The sequence below is a fragment of the Bos indicus x Bos taurus genome, chromosome 12 (assembly GCF_003369695.1).
Source record: "Bos indicus x Bos taurus breed Angus x Brahman F1 hybrid chromosome 12, Bos_hybrid_MaternalHap_v2.0, whole genome shotgun sequence".
NCBI classification, from domain to species: Eukaryota; Metazoa; Chordata; class Mammalia; order Artiodactyla; family Bovidae; genus Bos; species Bos indicus x Bos taurus.
This window is the reverse complement of record NC_040087.1, coordinates 65,739,126-65,755,487: the sequence shown is the minus strand read 5'-3', so window position 1 is coordinate 65,755,487 and position 16,362 is coordinate 65,739,126. Positions and strand designations below refer to the sequence as shown.

Below are 16,362 nucleotides of genomic sequence, written 5' to 3'. Positions count from 1 at the left end.
GAGCTGTCTTGCAATCATACTAAATATAATATTGAGTATTCTTCATTCAGTATATGTTTAAAATTTTTCCTATTATAATTTACTTATTTTTAACCATATCACCATGTTCTTTTGAGATGTACAGGAATAAATTAATTTGCTTTCATAGGCAGACCCATCCTGAATAAGAATGATGCCCTGACTCATTCCTCTCCTTAAACTGTGCAATTTAAAATGTCCTTTTTACTTCTCATCCTCAACAAATAAAACTGTCTAATGTTCCAAGTGGTAAAATCCTCACTCAAATCGAGATTTAGTAATCACATTAGAATGGAACTTCCTGTTGATACAATATCTCAGTTCAGTTCTGAAGAGAAAATTAAGAGAAACAAAGACTCAGAAAACAATTTAAATTATATTTTGTTTCCAACATTAAAAATCCAGGATATCTAAAATTTCTCCTTTCCCCACCTTTAGATCAAAATCACCTATGACATTAAAAATATTTTACATTTACTAAGACCTAATACAGTCTCTATTTTCCCTGATACACACTTATGCATGCAGCCCATCCCCTTAATTGGCATATTCTTAAATGAGAAGCTTGGCTAATTGGAATGCTTGCTGTAGAACAGATGGGGCACTGGTGTTGAGACTCTGCCTTAATTTACTGTCCTGGGGTTTTCCTAATTACCCACTTAATTGGCACAGCCACACCACTTTGAAATAATAATGTACAGCTAATTATCACCGATTTAAGCTTGCTAATAGCTTATTCTTACCAGCTAACTTCAAGAAATCAAGCAGAGAGCAGGAACTGCCACAGCAAAAGCACTCTGCCCGGGCTGGTTTAGTTATATGAGTGTGATGTTCTTTACAGCTGTGTTGACTTGGTTTCTGCCCAAGGAAAGCTAAATAGTGATGCTTTGCTAGATGTTTAAAGGAGTAGTAGCTTTTCCTACCTTTGTGTCAACTTTCAGAGACCTCCAGAACTGGTATGTATCAATCATTCCAAGTCTCCAATTAGCTCATTACTTGCACACTACATACATGGGAAACACTGGGTAGCCTAAATAAGTATTGGGTTGGCCAAAAAGTTCATTCAGGTTTGGAAACACCCAAATGAATTTTTGACCAACAAAATGCATCTCCAAAACGTGATAAAAAAAAAAAATAATTATAAACTGTAGTTTAGCTCCTCTTTTTCCAGACTCAATCAACAAGCTTAGCACAGAGATCCAGAGACAGACTTTAATAAGTCAATTTCCTTCTTCAAATGTTACAAACAGAACAAGAAGGCAGTGCTTTTAACAGAAAGGTTCTGTAGGAATTCAGAGGAAGAAGAGGAAGGAAAAAAAGAAAAAAGTTAGAACTTAGGACTACAGAGAGAAATATCAGTATTTAGGACAGGTGAGGATACTTCTTCCTTTGTTGTTGTTGTTCACTTACTAAGTCATATCCAGCTAGTTGTGACCCCATGGACTACAGCCCTCAAGCTTCCGGGTCCTTCACTATTTCCCTTAGTTTGCTCAAACTCACGTCCATTGAGTCAGTGATGCTATCCAATCATTTCATTCTCTGTTGTCCTCTTCTCCTCCTGCCTTCAATCTTTCCCAGCATCAGGGTCTTTTCAAATGAGTCAGTTCTTCACATCAGGTGGCCAAGGTATTGGAACTTGAGCTTCAGCATCAGTCCTTTCAATGAATATTCAGGATTGATTTCCTTTAGGATTGACTGTTTTCATCTCCTTGCTGTCCAAGGGACTCTCAGGAGTCTTCTTCAACAACACAGTTTGAAAACATCAATTCTTTGGTGCTCAACCTTCTTTATGGTCCAACTCTTACACCTGTACATGACTACTGGAAAAGCCATAGATTTGACTATATGGACCTTTGTCAGCAAACTGACGTCTCTGCTTTTGAATATGCTGTCTACTTTTGTCATACCTTTTCTCCCAAGGAGCAAACTTTGCCTTTCAATTTTGTGACTGCAGTCACCATGAGAGAGTCATTTCATAGGCAGGTTGATAAGAAGTCTAGGGGTCCCCAAGGAGACAGAGGTCTGGAATTCTCAAGGAGGAAGAAAGGATAAATTCTTTTTCTTCTACATTCCTTAGGATTATATAACAATGTATCCTGCCTGAGGACAGTCTCTGGATTAAACCTTCTGACTAATCCTGTTATTTTAAAATTAAATTATGGGAGTAGGTCTGGTGAGGTTTTACAACCTCCAGACATTCTTTGGATTCACTGGAGAGAATATAACTCCATTGCTAACACTAGCAAACGGGTACTCTTTCTACCCACTTCTGATGTCTATGTCAGAAGCTTTCTCTATCTCCTTTATACTTTAATAAAACTTTATTACACAAAAGCTCTGAGCGATCAATCCTCATCTCTGGCCCCAGATTGAATTCTTCTCCTCCGGAGGCCAAGAATCCCGGCATCTTTGCATGGGTCAGCAACAACCTTTCAACCATCCACAGTGATTTGGAGCCCAAGAAAATAAAGTCTGTCACTTCTGCCTTAGTTCACACTTATTCTGCATTTTGGCTATTCTGCCATTGCCGAAAATGAAGAGAAACTAAAGAGCCTCTTGATGAAGGTGAAAGAAGAGAATGAAAAAACTGGCTTAAAATTCAACATTCAAAAAACAAAAATCATGGCATCTGGTCCCATCAATTCATGGCAAAAAGATGGGGGAAATGGAAACAGTGATAGACTTTATTTTCTTGGGTTCTGAGATCACTGCAAATGGTAACTGCAGCCATGAAATTAAGATGCTTGCTCCTTGGAAGAAAAGCTACTACCAACATAGACAACATATTCAAAACCAGAGACATCACTTTGCCAACAAAGGTCCATATAGTCAAAGCTATAGTTTTTATAGTAGTCATGTTGGAGAAGGAAATGGCAACCCACTCCAGTGTTCTTGCCTGGAGAATCCCAGGGACGGTGGAGCCTGGTAGGCTGCAGTCCATGGGGTCACTAGGAGTCGGACACGACTCAGCGACTTCACTTTCACTCTTCACTTTTATGCATTGGAGAAGGAAATGGCAACCCACTCCAGTGTTCTTGCCTGGAGAATCCCAGGGACCGGGGAGCCTGGTGGGCTACCGTCTATGGGGTCGCACAGAGTCGGACACGACTGAAGCGACTTAGCATAGCATAGCATAGCACCATTCTTCAATTCGCCCATTCCAGTCCATTTTAGTTAACTGATTCCTAGAATGTGGACGTTCACTCTTGCCATCTCCTGTTTGACCATTTCCAATTTGCCTTGATTCATGGACCTAACATTCCACGTTCCTATGCAATATTGCTCTGTACAGCATCGGACCTTGCTTCTATCATCAGTCACAACCACAACTGGGTATTGTTTTTGCTTTGGCTCCATCCCTTCATTCTTTCTGGAGTTATTTCTCTACTGATATCCAGTAGCATATATTGGGCACCTAACACCCAGGGGAGTTTCTCTTTCAGTGTCCTATCATTTTGCCTTTTTATAGTGTTCATGGGGTTCTCAAGGCAAGAATACTGAAGTGGTTTGCCATTCCGTTCTCCAGTGGACCACATTCTGTCAGACCTCTCTACCATGACCCGTCCGTCTTGGGTGGCCCCATATGGCATGGCTTGTTTCCTTGAGTTAGACAAGGGTATGGTCTGTATGATCAGATTGACTAGTTTTCTGTGATTATGGTTTCAGTGTTTCTGCCCTCTGATGCCCTCTCGCAACACCTACCATCTTACTTGGGTTTCTCTTACGTTGGACGTAGAACCTTTAGAATATTCCAAAAATGACCATGTGGGACTTGGAGGCTAGATCATAAAAGACTCAGCAGCTTCTGCCTTACTTTCTCTTAGATTGCTTGCACTGAGGGAAACCAGCCACAAAATGGTGAGAAAACTGAAGCGGTTCTGTGCAGAAGTCATTGTGACAAAAAACCAAGTAGTGGCTCAGTGGTAAAGAACTTGCCTGCCAATGCAGAAGACACAAGTTCGATCCTTGATCCAGGATGATTCCACATGCTGCAAAACAATTAAGTCCGGGTAGCACCACTACTGAGCCCGTGGCTCTAGATCCTGTGCTCCTCATCAAGAGAAGTCACTGCAATGAGAAGCCCTTGCACCACCAGAGAGTAAGCTTCCGACAGCTAGAGAAAAGCCTGGTCAGCAATGAAGATTCAGCACAGCCTAAAATAAATAAATATATTTTTAAAAAAATGAAGCCTCCTGCCAATAGCTATGTGTGAGTGAGCTCTCTTGGGAGATAATCACTCCAGTCCCACTCAAGCCTTCAGACTGACTTCTTGAAAGCAATCTCCAGAGACCCTGAGCCAAAATCCAAGTTAAGCAGCTCCCAAATTGTTGACCCACAGAATGTTATGTAATAAATGCTTATGTTGCTTTAAGCCACTAAGTTTGGAATGATTGGTTAGGTAGCAATACATAACCAATAAAGAAGGCTCATATGTGTTGAGGGAAATACCCCAGATAATAAGGCAGCTGTGCATTATCAGCAGCCAGGACACAGTGGCCAAGAAGCAGGTAAAGTGACCAGGCAAAGGGATGTGAGCAGGGCACCAGCAACATTCACGGCCTTAGTTACCTTTCACATTAGATGTTTCCATCAAAGCCTTCATGCTACTTAATGGAGTACCATGTCATAAATGTAATCATGGCTTAGACATTTACAGTTTTAAAAATGTAGCTGGCAACAACTTGAAGATCTAGACCTAGTGAAAATATTCTTGAAAAATGAAGGTAGGTTCAAACAACGGCTGAGAGAATTCATCACTAGTAATAAGCAATGAGAAATGAGTACTCAGGCTGAAGCAAAACAATTCTGGATGAACTTATGGAACTTAAAAAAAAAAAAAAAAGTACCAGAAAGAATATGTGAGTAATTACATGTAAATATTGACTACTTTTAGGGCTTCCCTGGTAGCTCAGAGGGTAAAGAATCTGCCTGTAATGCAGGAGACCCCAGTTCAATTCCTGGATTGGAAAGATCCACTGGAGAATAGATAGGCCACCCACTCCAGTATTCTTGGGCTTCCCTGGTGGCTCAGATGGTAAAGAATCCACCTGCAATGTGGGAGACCTGTGTTCAATTCCTGGGTTGGGAAGATGCCCTGGAGAAGGGAACAGCTTTCCACTCCAGTATTCTGGCCTGGAGAATCCACATGGACAGAGTCAGTGGGCTACAGTCCATGTGTTCACAAAGTCAGACATGACTGAGTGACTAAGCACAGCACAACATTGACCACTCAAAGACAAAATAACAAAAGGTCTTGGTGGTTGTTAAAATGTTGGTAGAAATAAGATTTGTTGACAAAAATAGCACAAATCCTAGTAAGAGAGTAAATGTTAGTCGCTCAGTCGTGTCCAACTTTTTGTGACCCCATTGACTGCAGCCCACCAGGCTCCTCTGTCCATGAGATTTTCCAGGCAAGGATACTGCCTTGCTATTTCCTTCTCCAGGGGATCTTCCAAACCCCAGGATTGAACCTGGGTCTCCTGCATTGCAGGCAGATTCTTTACCAACTGAGCTACAAGGAAAGCCACAGTAAGACAGTAATGAAGTGAAACTGCTGAGGTGCTTAGATCGTTCAACGAAATGGTAAAACTTTTCATTTAAAGTAGAAGGTAAAAATTAAAAGTGCATATTGTGATCCCTATGACAACCATTAAAAGCAGAATAAACAAACACAAATCTAAAAAGCTATGAAGACAAGAAACAATAAATACCAGCTAAACTCAAAAGAAAACAAGAGAAAGCAACACAATATTGTAAAGCAATGATCCTCCATTTAAAAATAAATGAATTTTTAAAGAGAGAAAATAACCAAGACAAGAAGGTACATGTTTACCAAAAAAAAAAAAAAAGAAGGAAAGAAAGAAGGAATAAAGAAAAACATAGTGTAAAGGGAAAACAGATAAAAAGATGGTAGCCTTAAACCCAACTATTACTTCAGTATATTACATGTCAATGTAAAACGCTGTGCTGCTGCTGCTGCTAAGTCACTTCAGCCATGTCCGACTCTGTGCGACCCTACAGATGGCAGCCCACCAGGCTCTGCCATCCCTGGGATTCTCCAGGCAAGAACACTGGAGTGGGTTGCCATTTCCTTCTCCGATACATGAAAGAGAAAAATGAAAGTAAAGTCGCTCAGTTGTGTCCAACTTTTAGCGACCCCATGGACTGCAGCCTACCAGGCTCCTCCTACCATGGGATTTTCCAGGCAAGAGTACTGGAGTGGGGTGCCATTGCCTTCTCTAGTAAAACGCTGTAGAACCAACCTAATATTGAGTCATTTATGTCAAGAACAAAACTGAGATGGTCAATGCAGATGTATAAAGGAAACTTAACCTAATCTTACAGGAATTGACAGCTCGTTTCATGAATTGGCAGAGAACACCAGCCAATCCCTCAAACACCAAGTCTTTTTATGCTGTCTCTGAACTTCCTGCTCCCCTAATTCAGTTACCCTAATCCAAATAAGAAAGAAGACCAGTAGGCAACCAATTAGCTGAAAAAAACAAATAATCTCCATATTTATCCATAAAATCCTCTAGTCTGTTAGCAACTCAGAACTCACTGCTCCCATAGCCTTGAGTTTCCAGTTTTGCAGGATGCAATTCTTGTAATAAACTCAACTTTCTGCCTTTTTTTCTTAATTCAGTACAGAGTTTGGTTTTTGACACCATGGACTAAATGTGCTAAGTCTCTTCAGTCACGGCCAACTCTGTGCAACCCCATGGACTGTAGCCAGCCAGGCTCCTCTGTCCATGGGTTTCTCCAGGCAAGGATACTGGAGTGGGTTGCCATGCCCTTCTCCATGGGATCTTCCCCACTCAATCACTCATGGGTGATTCAACTCGTGGCTCCTACATCTCCTGCACTGGCCATCAGATTCCTTACAACTAGCACTGCCTGGGAAGCCCAAGGGCACAAGGGCCAATCTGCAAACCTGAGGCCTGATGGCAGCCTGTCACCTGGGGGCAGAGGATGCTGAGAACTTGCCTGTAGGAGGCTGGAGAGCCATGGGGTCAAGATCTCACAGGGCCTATCAAGCCTTGGCCAAAACATCCCACTTAAAAAACAAAATGTTAATCATTGTTTAGTAAATACTGTTGGCTACCTCACCTCAAAGAGATCAAATTAGTTATGTCAAAAATGGTTATATAAATATAACCTCAAAAGAATTGTTTGAATAATGGAAAATATATAAATTAAACTCTTACTCTGCCACAAAGACCTCAAAATATACATGTTTTAAATCTTGTGCCATAAATCTACCATAATTTTAAACAACAAAATTTTATTATAAGATATGCCAATAAAGAAACTAAGTCTAAATTATAACAATGTAATTTTAAAAGATGAGAGCATCCTGGAATATGAAGTCAAGTGGGCCTTAGAAAGCATCACTACGAACAAAGCTAGTGGAGGTGATGGAATTCCAGTTGAGCTATTTCAAATCCTGAAAGATGATGCTGTGAAAGTGCTGTACTCAATATGCCAGCAAATTTGGAAAACTCAGCAGTGGCCACAGGACTGGAAAAGGTCAGTTTTCATTCCAATCCCAAAGAAAGGCAATGCCAAAGAATGCTCAAACTACTGCACAATTGCACTCATCTCACACCCTAGTAAAGTAATGCTCAAAATTCTCCAAGCCAGGCTTCAGCAATATGTGAACCATGAACACCCAGATGTTCAAGCTGGTTTTAGAAAAGGCAGAGAAACCAGAGATCAAATTGCAAACATCCGCTGGATCATGGAAAAAGCAAGAGAGTTCCAGAAAAACATCTATTTCTGCTTTATTGACTATGCCAAAGCCTTTGACTGTGTGGATCACAAGAAACTGTGGAAAATTCTGAAAGAGATGGGAATACCAGACCACCTGATCTGCCTCTTGAGAAATTTGTATGCAGGTCAGGAAGCAACAGTTAGAACTGGACATGGAACAACAGACTGGTTCCAAATAGGAAAAGGAGTATGTCAAGGCTGTATATTGTCACCCGGTTTATTTAACTTATATGCAGAGTACATCATGAGAAACGCTGGACTGAAAGAAACACAAGCTGGACTCAAGATTGCTGGGAGAAATATCAATAACCTCAGATATGCAGATGACACCACCCTTATGGCAGAAAGTGAAGAGGAACTCAAAAGCCTCTTGATGAAAGTGAAAGTGGAGAGTGAAAAGGTTGGCTTAAAGTTCAACATTCAGAAAACGAAGATCATGGCACCCGGTCCCACCACTTCATGGGAAATAGATGGGGAAACAGTGTCAGACTTTATTTTTTGGGGCTCCAAAATCACTGCAGATGGTGATTGCAGCCATGAAGTTAAAAGACGCTACTCCTTGAAAGGAAAGTTATGACCAACCTAGATAGCATATTCCAAAGCAGAGACATTACTTTGCCAACAAATGTTCATCTAGTCAAGGCTACGATTTTTCCTGTGGTCATGTATGGATGTGAGAGTTGAACTGTGAAGAAGGCTGAGCGCTGAAGAATTGATGCTTTTGAACTGTGGTGTTGGAGAAGACTCTTGAGAGTCCCTTGGACTGCAAGGAGATCCAACCAGTCCATTCTGAAGGAGATCAGCCCTGGGATTTCTTTGGAAGGAATGATGCTAAAGCTGAAACTCCAGTACTTTGGCCACCTCATGCGAAGAGTTGACTCATTGGAAAAGCCTCTGATGCTGGGTGGGATTGGGGGCAGGATGAGAAGGGGACGACAGAGGATGAGATGGCTGGATGGTATCACTGACTCAATGGACGTGGGTCTGGGTGAACTCCGGGGAGTTGGTGATGGACAGGGAGGCCTGGCTTGCTGCGATTCATGGGGTCGCAAAGAGTGGACGCGACTGAGTGACTGATCTGATCTGATCTGATCTGATGTCTTATTTAGGACTTCTCTTGTGGCTCAGCAGTTAAGAATATGCCTGCAGTGCAGGAGCCACAGGAAACATGGCTTCAGTCCCTGGGTTGGGAAGATCCCCTGGAGGAGGGCATGGCAACTGCTCCAGTATTCTTGCCTGTAGATTTCCAAGGACAGAGGAGCTTGGTGGGCTACAGTCCATGGGGTCACAAAGAATCAGACACGACTGAGGTGACTTAGCAGCAACAGCAGCATGACTTCTTTATATATAAAAACAGTTTTAAGGTTTTAGTAAATAAAATAGTGTTTATTTTCATTTACATGGTAAAACAGTGTCAAAGACACTGCTGCATTTTACAAACTATATCAGATATAAGCAAGTTTCCCAGGGATACCTCCTAAGAAGGTGGACTCTAGTGTATATGAGTTTCACCAGGTACAGCAAGCTTCTTAGCAGAATGGCTGTACCAGGGCACCATATGATGACCCACAGAGACAACCCAGTCCCATGAACAGACTGACCATTAGAAATGGAGTATAAAAAAGCAGCCATATACAGCATTATAAACATATCTTTGACTGAATCAGTCTTCGTATTCAATATAACTTTCATCAAAACTCAAGATTAGAAAATGTATTTGAAAAAATAAATTCCACAAACATCTAAGAAAATTTTGTAAAAGAGCAAATAAGAGAGCTCACAAGATTAACAAAATCTTTAAGAGCAAAAGAAAATAGAAAAAAAAAGGAAACAGCAATTTCATAGAGAGCTTAAAACAGGTCAGTGTATCTATCTTTGGGAACTTTGAATGAGTATAAATCTTTTTAAAAAATTAGCGAGAAAAGGAAAATGATAGATTGTTTTAGAGCATCCCTTGAAATCTGCCTCAGAATTGAAAACTTAAGTTGTAACTTTACATCGTATATGGCATATATAAAGATGTAGTCTCTGCATATATTAATGTGAGAAACAAAACTATAGTGCTAGTATGAAAAACAATATATATTTTTCAATTGATGCAGGAAAGACATTTTTATACAAGAAAACATATTTTGTAAACTTAAGAATTTTTAACAAAGATCACTTTAGACTAAATTACCCATAAACTCATTTTTTTACATTTAACTAAAATATCATCTTAGATAGAACATGTTTTCACAGTTTAAAACTAATATACAATATACAAAACATAAAAAGAAACTCCTACAAATGGATAAATTAAATTTTCAAAGGAATCTTGTAGGAAATTGAACAAACAGAAGAAAAGGAAATTCAGAGAAGACAGAAAAACAGAATTGTAGGAAATGATTAAAATTTTAAAACTATATTAGTTTGTATTAGTTAACTTATATAATTAAACTTTACTTGTTAACATATGAGCGATAAGAAACTAGCTCACCCATGAAATAACAGTGGGATGTGAATTAACAAAAAAAGACAGTACAAGAAAAAAAAAATCCTTGGAAATTAAAAATAAAAACACGTCACTTTATTTAACACAAAAATGGCCATCCTAACCCTCATCTCAGCCTCCACATACCTTCACTATAGTAATAGTAAGGCTGGGTTCTCCTGAAAAGATCCCTGCACAAGTCCAACCTTTAAATAGCATAAATCTTCCTTTATATCTTCCCTTAAGGGACCTGTGGCCTTTTTACTTCCCAGGAATACATACCAGCTGTCAGTTAACTATAATCCTAAAGACCCAGAATGCCATTCTACTCTCTCCATCTGACTGGGGCTTACAGAGGTTAAGGGAGTTTAAATTTTAGGCTCACATTGGGCCAAGTGAGTCCACAGAAGTTTGTCTATTTCACACTTCAGAATATGTTTTTAGAAGACACACAGTCCCCATACTGGTTCCTCAACTCATGCAGCAAGGGCCAAACTGAAGTCCCTAAAACCACCTCTTGTACAGAAATAGTAAAACAAAGGACTATTATATCTGACTGGTTCTGATACCAATTCCAGTAGAGAATTGGTATAAGAGAGGATACCAATTGGTAGAGAGGAAGTAGGGGACTCCACAGCAGCAAAAGTGATTTTTCCACAGCAGCAGGGTGTCTGAAAATCCACCTCAATTCTGACACTACATACTCAGAAATGGCATCAGATTCCACAAATTAATAGTTCAGTCCTCTAAGATGGTGCCCCCTACCATCACACACACATACACACACACTTCAGATGGCAGTCTCAAGTCCAGGTTGTCACCTGTACTTCTGACCAACTGGCTATAAATCACGTGTTGCATGACCTCCTCTCCTCTTGGATTTGATTAATTTTCTAGAGCAGCTCACAGAACTCCAAGAAATGGTTTACTTACTAGGTCAGCAGTTTATTATAAAAGGATATGGCTCTGGAACAGCCAGATGGAAGAGCTACACAGGGCAAGGTACTGGAGGATGGAACGTACAGCTTCTTTTCACTCTCTCCTGGCAGGCCACTCCCCCAGCAGTTCCAGGTGTTCACCAGCCAGGATGCTCTCCAAGGCACCTTCTTTGGGGTTTTACAGAGGCTTCATTACACAGCTGTGATTGATTAACTCATTGGACACTGGCAATTGAGTCAACCCCGTGACCCCTTCCCCCTCACCAGAGTCTGGAAAGTGAGACTAAAAGTTTGAACCTTCAGCAATTTCCCTGCTCTATCCAGTGGCTAAGATTCTGTACTTCCACTGCAGAGGGTGTGGGTTCTATTCCTGGTCAGGGACTAAAATCCCACATGCTGCTCAGCCAAAAAAATAAAAAAGAGAGAAAGAGAGAGCTTTGTGTTTTAAAAGTTCCAACCTTCTAATCACATGTTGACTTTCCAGATAACCAGCCCCCATACTTAGGTGGGGTCCAAAAGTCACCTCATTAAGAGAACAAAAAATACCATTCTGCTTTCATCACTTAGGAAGATCCAAGCATTTTAGTAATTCTATGTCACAAATGGTATCAAAGAACAAATATATATTTCTTACCTTATCTCACACTATCACAATATGCTTAGGGAATTGCTCAGTTTAGGGTCATGAAGCCAGGAAAAGTGTAATAATCATGATCCTAACACCTCACCACTGACTTCACTTGCTCAGCCAGTCTGTGCGCATGGGGTGGCCATGGAGAAAGGTTGGATTAGCATAACCAGAGTCAGACAGTGACTCCAATTACATGCTCCTTTGCATGTGTTGTCTGCTAGAGCAAATCAAAACATGTCCTGCCACCTGCTATCCAGCTAATGATTTGACAAATGCTCTTCTCTCCTTACCAATTAGTAAGGACAATTAGAAACATTTCACTTTCAGCTGGCAAGAACAGTCACTATTAGACCTCAAGGCAATTCTCCCACTCCATGACAGACAAGAGCCACAATCATCCAGACATCCTACAGGACACCAAGCTGATAATCAAATATTGATCACATTATCCTAGATAACTTAGTAGACAAGTGAATGACTCTGATGGGGAAAATATTGACATTTTGAGTGCTTGACAATTCAGTAGGGTTTCTAAATGTCTAGTAGTCTAAATCTAATTGTGATATTCTTCTAATTTAAAAGGCAAATCTCTGCACAGATAACCTAGAGCACAGGAAGAAGCACAGAAATCTTTGGATCCCTTTGCATGTTAGAGAAAACATATTATACACGTATTACAACATAGCATGCTGCTATAATGCATTTATAAAATATCACCAAGCTGCTCAGACGTTGAGTCTAGACTACCTAGTTCATTTATTCAATGATAACTGAAGTATTGGTAGCAAATAAACATGTTCTGCAGAGACTCCTGAAAGCCCCATTAGAAAAATCAAAGTATAGACATCAAGAGTTTTGGAGTAAAGTCTTTTTTTTTTTTTTTTGAACACTATTTTTGGTTAGTTGATTGACTGATCGGTTGGTGGATCCGTCACTCAATATGTTGGTCAACTGTTTGGTTTACAACTGGACTCTGACAGAAACTGCACATTTGACCATAAGCCAGCAAGTGACTCTGCGACCTGAGATGCGCATGAGGAGCTAAGTGCTATCTGATCTGCCAGGCTGTAAGATCAGGCTTGTATTAAAGCAATATAACATCAAGGGGAAGTGATCTACTGGAAATCAAGCTCAAGCAGATGGAAAAATCACAAGATGCCTGGAAGGTAGCCCAGACTCAGTAAGCACCTATTCCTATGCTGCCCCATCTACTTCAATCAAAATTTATGACCTCAAGGGGAAAGATCAATTGATGAAAGGTAAATAAAATTCAGGTTGTGAAAGGAAAATCAAAATGGTATTTCCAACAAAGCTTTCTAAAATGGAACCAGGAGTCTGCTGAGGAAGTGTGATGTATGCATATTTCAGCCTGGATGGAATCTGACCTTCGACCACATATTGTCTTAATACAGGCACCCAAAATATCTGCCCAATGATACTCATCTCATCCTTACCCCAAATAACTCATGTCAGACTATCCACTGATTGAACCCGAAAATAGAATTGAATCCTGAATAGCCCTTAAGAATAAATATTTCCTTTCTTTCATCAGAATCAATCATAATGATTTCCAGACAACTTTAACAACCTTGGTGGCTTTTGTCTTTATAAGCCCCTGACTCTTTGCCCACCTTCAACAGTTTCACCTGAATCTGTGTCTCTGGAATTGCCATTCCTAAGAACAAAATAAACTCTTTTCTTATTTGCAGCCTTCTGCATTGTTTGGTTTAAAAAGTCTACCTTACGATAAGAAAGGATAAATAATATTCAGGTCTAGTTAATGGATGCTGCTCTCTGCTAAGTCACTGCAGTTGTGTCGGACTCCTTGCAACCCAGTGAACTATAGCCCATCAGGCTCCTCTGTCCACAGGATTCTCCAGGCAAGAATACTGGTGTGGGTTGCCACACACTCCTCCAAGGGATCTTCCCAACCCAGGGATCAAACCTACTTCTCTTATGTATCTCCCATTGGCAAGCGGGTTCTTTACCACTAGCGCCACCTGGGAAGCCCCTGTTTATGAATAAGTCTCCACAGTATATAGGCCTCAAGCAGAAATATACTATCACAGCAATTAAATTCCATTCAGGAGTGGCAATAAAAATGTGTAAAAATCAAATGCTAAGTAGGCTCACGTGCAGGACCTCTGGTTGTTCAAGAAATTAACCTATGATGAGCTTATGCTTATTCACAGGAAATGGCTAATGGTGACTGACTGGTCAAGAGCATAGAAATAGAGAGTTTGCAAGACTGGTACATAGAGGTCTACTCAATGACCAGGACAGATTCTTAAAAAACTTTCCATTTAGATAAGCCCCCTCACTGCTCTTGAGTCATTTTGTAACATTTCACCTGCATGGTCTTAGTTTGCAAGGGAATAAACCATGTTAAGTATTGGGTTTTATCTTGGTTTTCCAGTATCAAGGTCACTTTGGTGGTGAAACTGCCATAACCTTTAGGAACTTAAGATCTTCCTTACGTGGATTTTACTATAAGAACCACCATAGCCAAAGCATGTGGTGCTGGTGGTTTAGCTGTTAAGTAGTGTTCAACTCTTTGCAATCCCATGGATTGTAGCCCACCAGACTCCTGTCCATGGGATTTCCCAGGCAAGAATACTGGAGTGGGTTGTCATTTCCCTCTCCAGGGGTTATTCTCAATCCAGGGATAGAACCCGTGTCTTCTGCTTGACAGGTGGGTTCTTTACTACTGAGCCACCCGGAAGCTCAACCAACACATACCGATTTCTCAAATGCAAGAAATGACTACTGATCACTATAAATGCTTAAACTGAAAAAAGAAAACTACTCCTCCCCCCAAAAAATCACAGCTACTTTATATGCAAACATTGTGCTAACTGTATTGCTATTGTAGCACATAGCCAGCAATAGCTCAGTTCTTCATCCCTTGCTTATAACCCAACTGAGGAGAGGATGAGGCAAGTAAGAGCACTATCCCAAAAGGAAAGAAACGAATTTTAAATTATAGAGAGTGCTGCTGCTGCTGCTAAGTCGCTTCAGTCGTGTCCGACTCTGTGCGACCCCATAGATGGCAGCCCATCAGGCTCCCCCATCCCTAGGATTCTCCAGGCAAAAACACTGGGTTGCCATTTTCTTCTCCAATGCATGAAAGTGAAAAGTGAAAGTGAAGTCGCTCAGTCATGTCCGACTCTTAGTGACACCATGGACTGCAGCCTACCAGGCTCCTCCATCCATGGGATTTTCCAGGCAAGAGTATTGGAGTGCGGTGTCATCACCTTCTCCAAATCTATGTAAAACACTGAATTCTCCAAAAGGCATTGTTAAAAATAATTGTTTGAATTAATAAACAAACACATAATTCTGAATTTCAGTTCAAGTAAAACTACTGAAAAACTATTTGCCATTGTACTGGTCAATTGAATACCAAAACAAATGTTCCCTCCAGTATTAAACAGTTTTTAGTTTAATCACCAATTAACCAAAAGGATACTAATGAAGGCTTTAATTTAACAAGTGAAATAATAATGGGCACAGTATAGAAATGTGAGTTACAGAAGCAAGCCACTAAATCAATGCTTATAATTTTGAGTCAACAGATAGAAATTTCAGCATTCAAGATAAAAGGTATTGCCATTAGTTTCTTTTAATAGATACCTAACATTCAGTAACATTTGTCACATCATTTATATGAACAGTCTTTGTCTTGCATTCTGTCCAATATAGTAGTCATTCAGATCAGATCAGATCAGATCAGTCGCTCAGTCTTGTCCGACTCTTTGCAACCCCATGAATCACAGCACACCAGGTCTCCCTGTCCATCACCAACTCCCTGAGTTCATTCAGACTCACGTCCATCGAGTCAGTGATGCCATCCAGCCATCTCATCCTCTGTCGTCCCCTTCTCCTCCTGCCCCCAATCCCTCCCAGCATCAGAGTCTTTTCCAATGAGTCAACTCTTCACATCAGGTGGCCAAAGTACTGGAGTTTCAGCTTTAGCATCATTCCTTCCAAAGAAATCCCAGGGCTGATCTCCTTCAGAATGGACTGGTTGGGTTACATGTAAAACTTTAACTAAAATTAATTGAAATTATGTAACATTAAAAATTCAATCCTCAGTCACACTAGCCACATTTAATTTTTTTTTTTTTTTGTGGTAAGATCACTTACCTACCATGAGATCTGCCCTCTTTATAAACTCTGAAGTATATAACTCAATATTGTTTACCACAAGGAGGGGGAAATAAGGAGTTACTATTCAATGGGCATAGTTTCAATTAAGCAAGATGACTAAGTGTTACAGATTGCTGTACTAACACTGTACACCGGCCACATTTGAAGTGTACCATGATCATATGTGTGTAAGGCAGGCCATATTGCACACAAAAAAATATCCCTCATCTTAGGTATTTTGGTCTTCTGAGTTGAACCTGTCTTCCTAGTTAACAGAATAGGAGGAAGCGCTGAATTTTAAAGGTAATTAAAGTTGATCTTTTGTTTCTTCATTACTGTATTTTGTTCTACTTAATTGAAAACATTCTATTCTCTTGTAA

General features: G+C 40.3%; 1 protein-coding gene across 4 annotated transcripts in view; it reads right to left on the bottom strand.

The window, feature by feature from the left end:
* Positions 1 to 16,362, bottom strand: part of GPC5 (glypican 5) — a 1,580,781-nt gene that overhangs the window by 1,200,618 nt on the left and 363,801 nt on the right. The window lies entirely within an intron of this gene.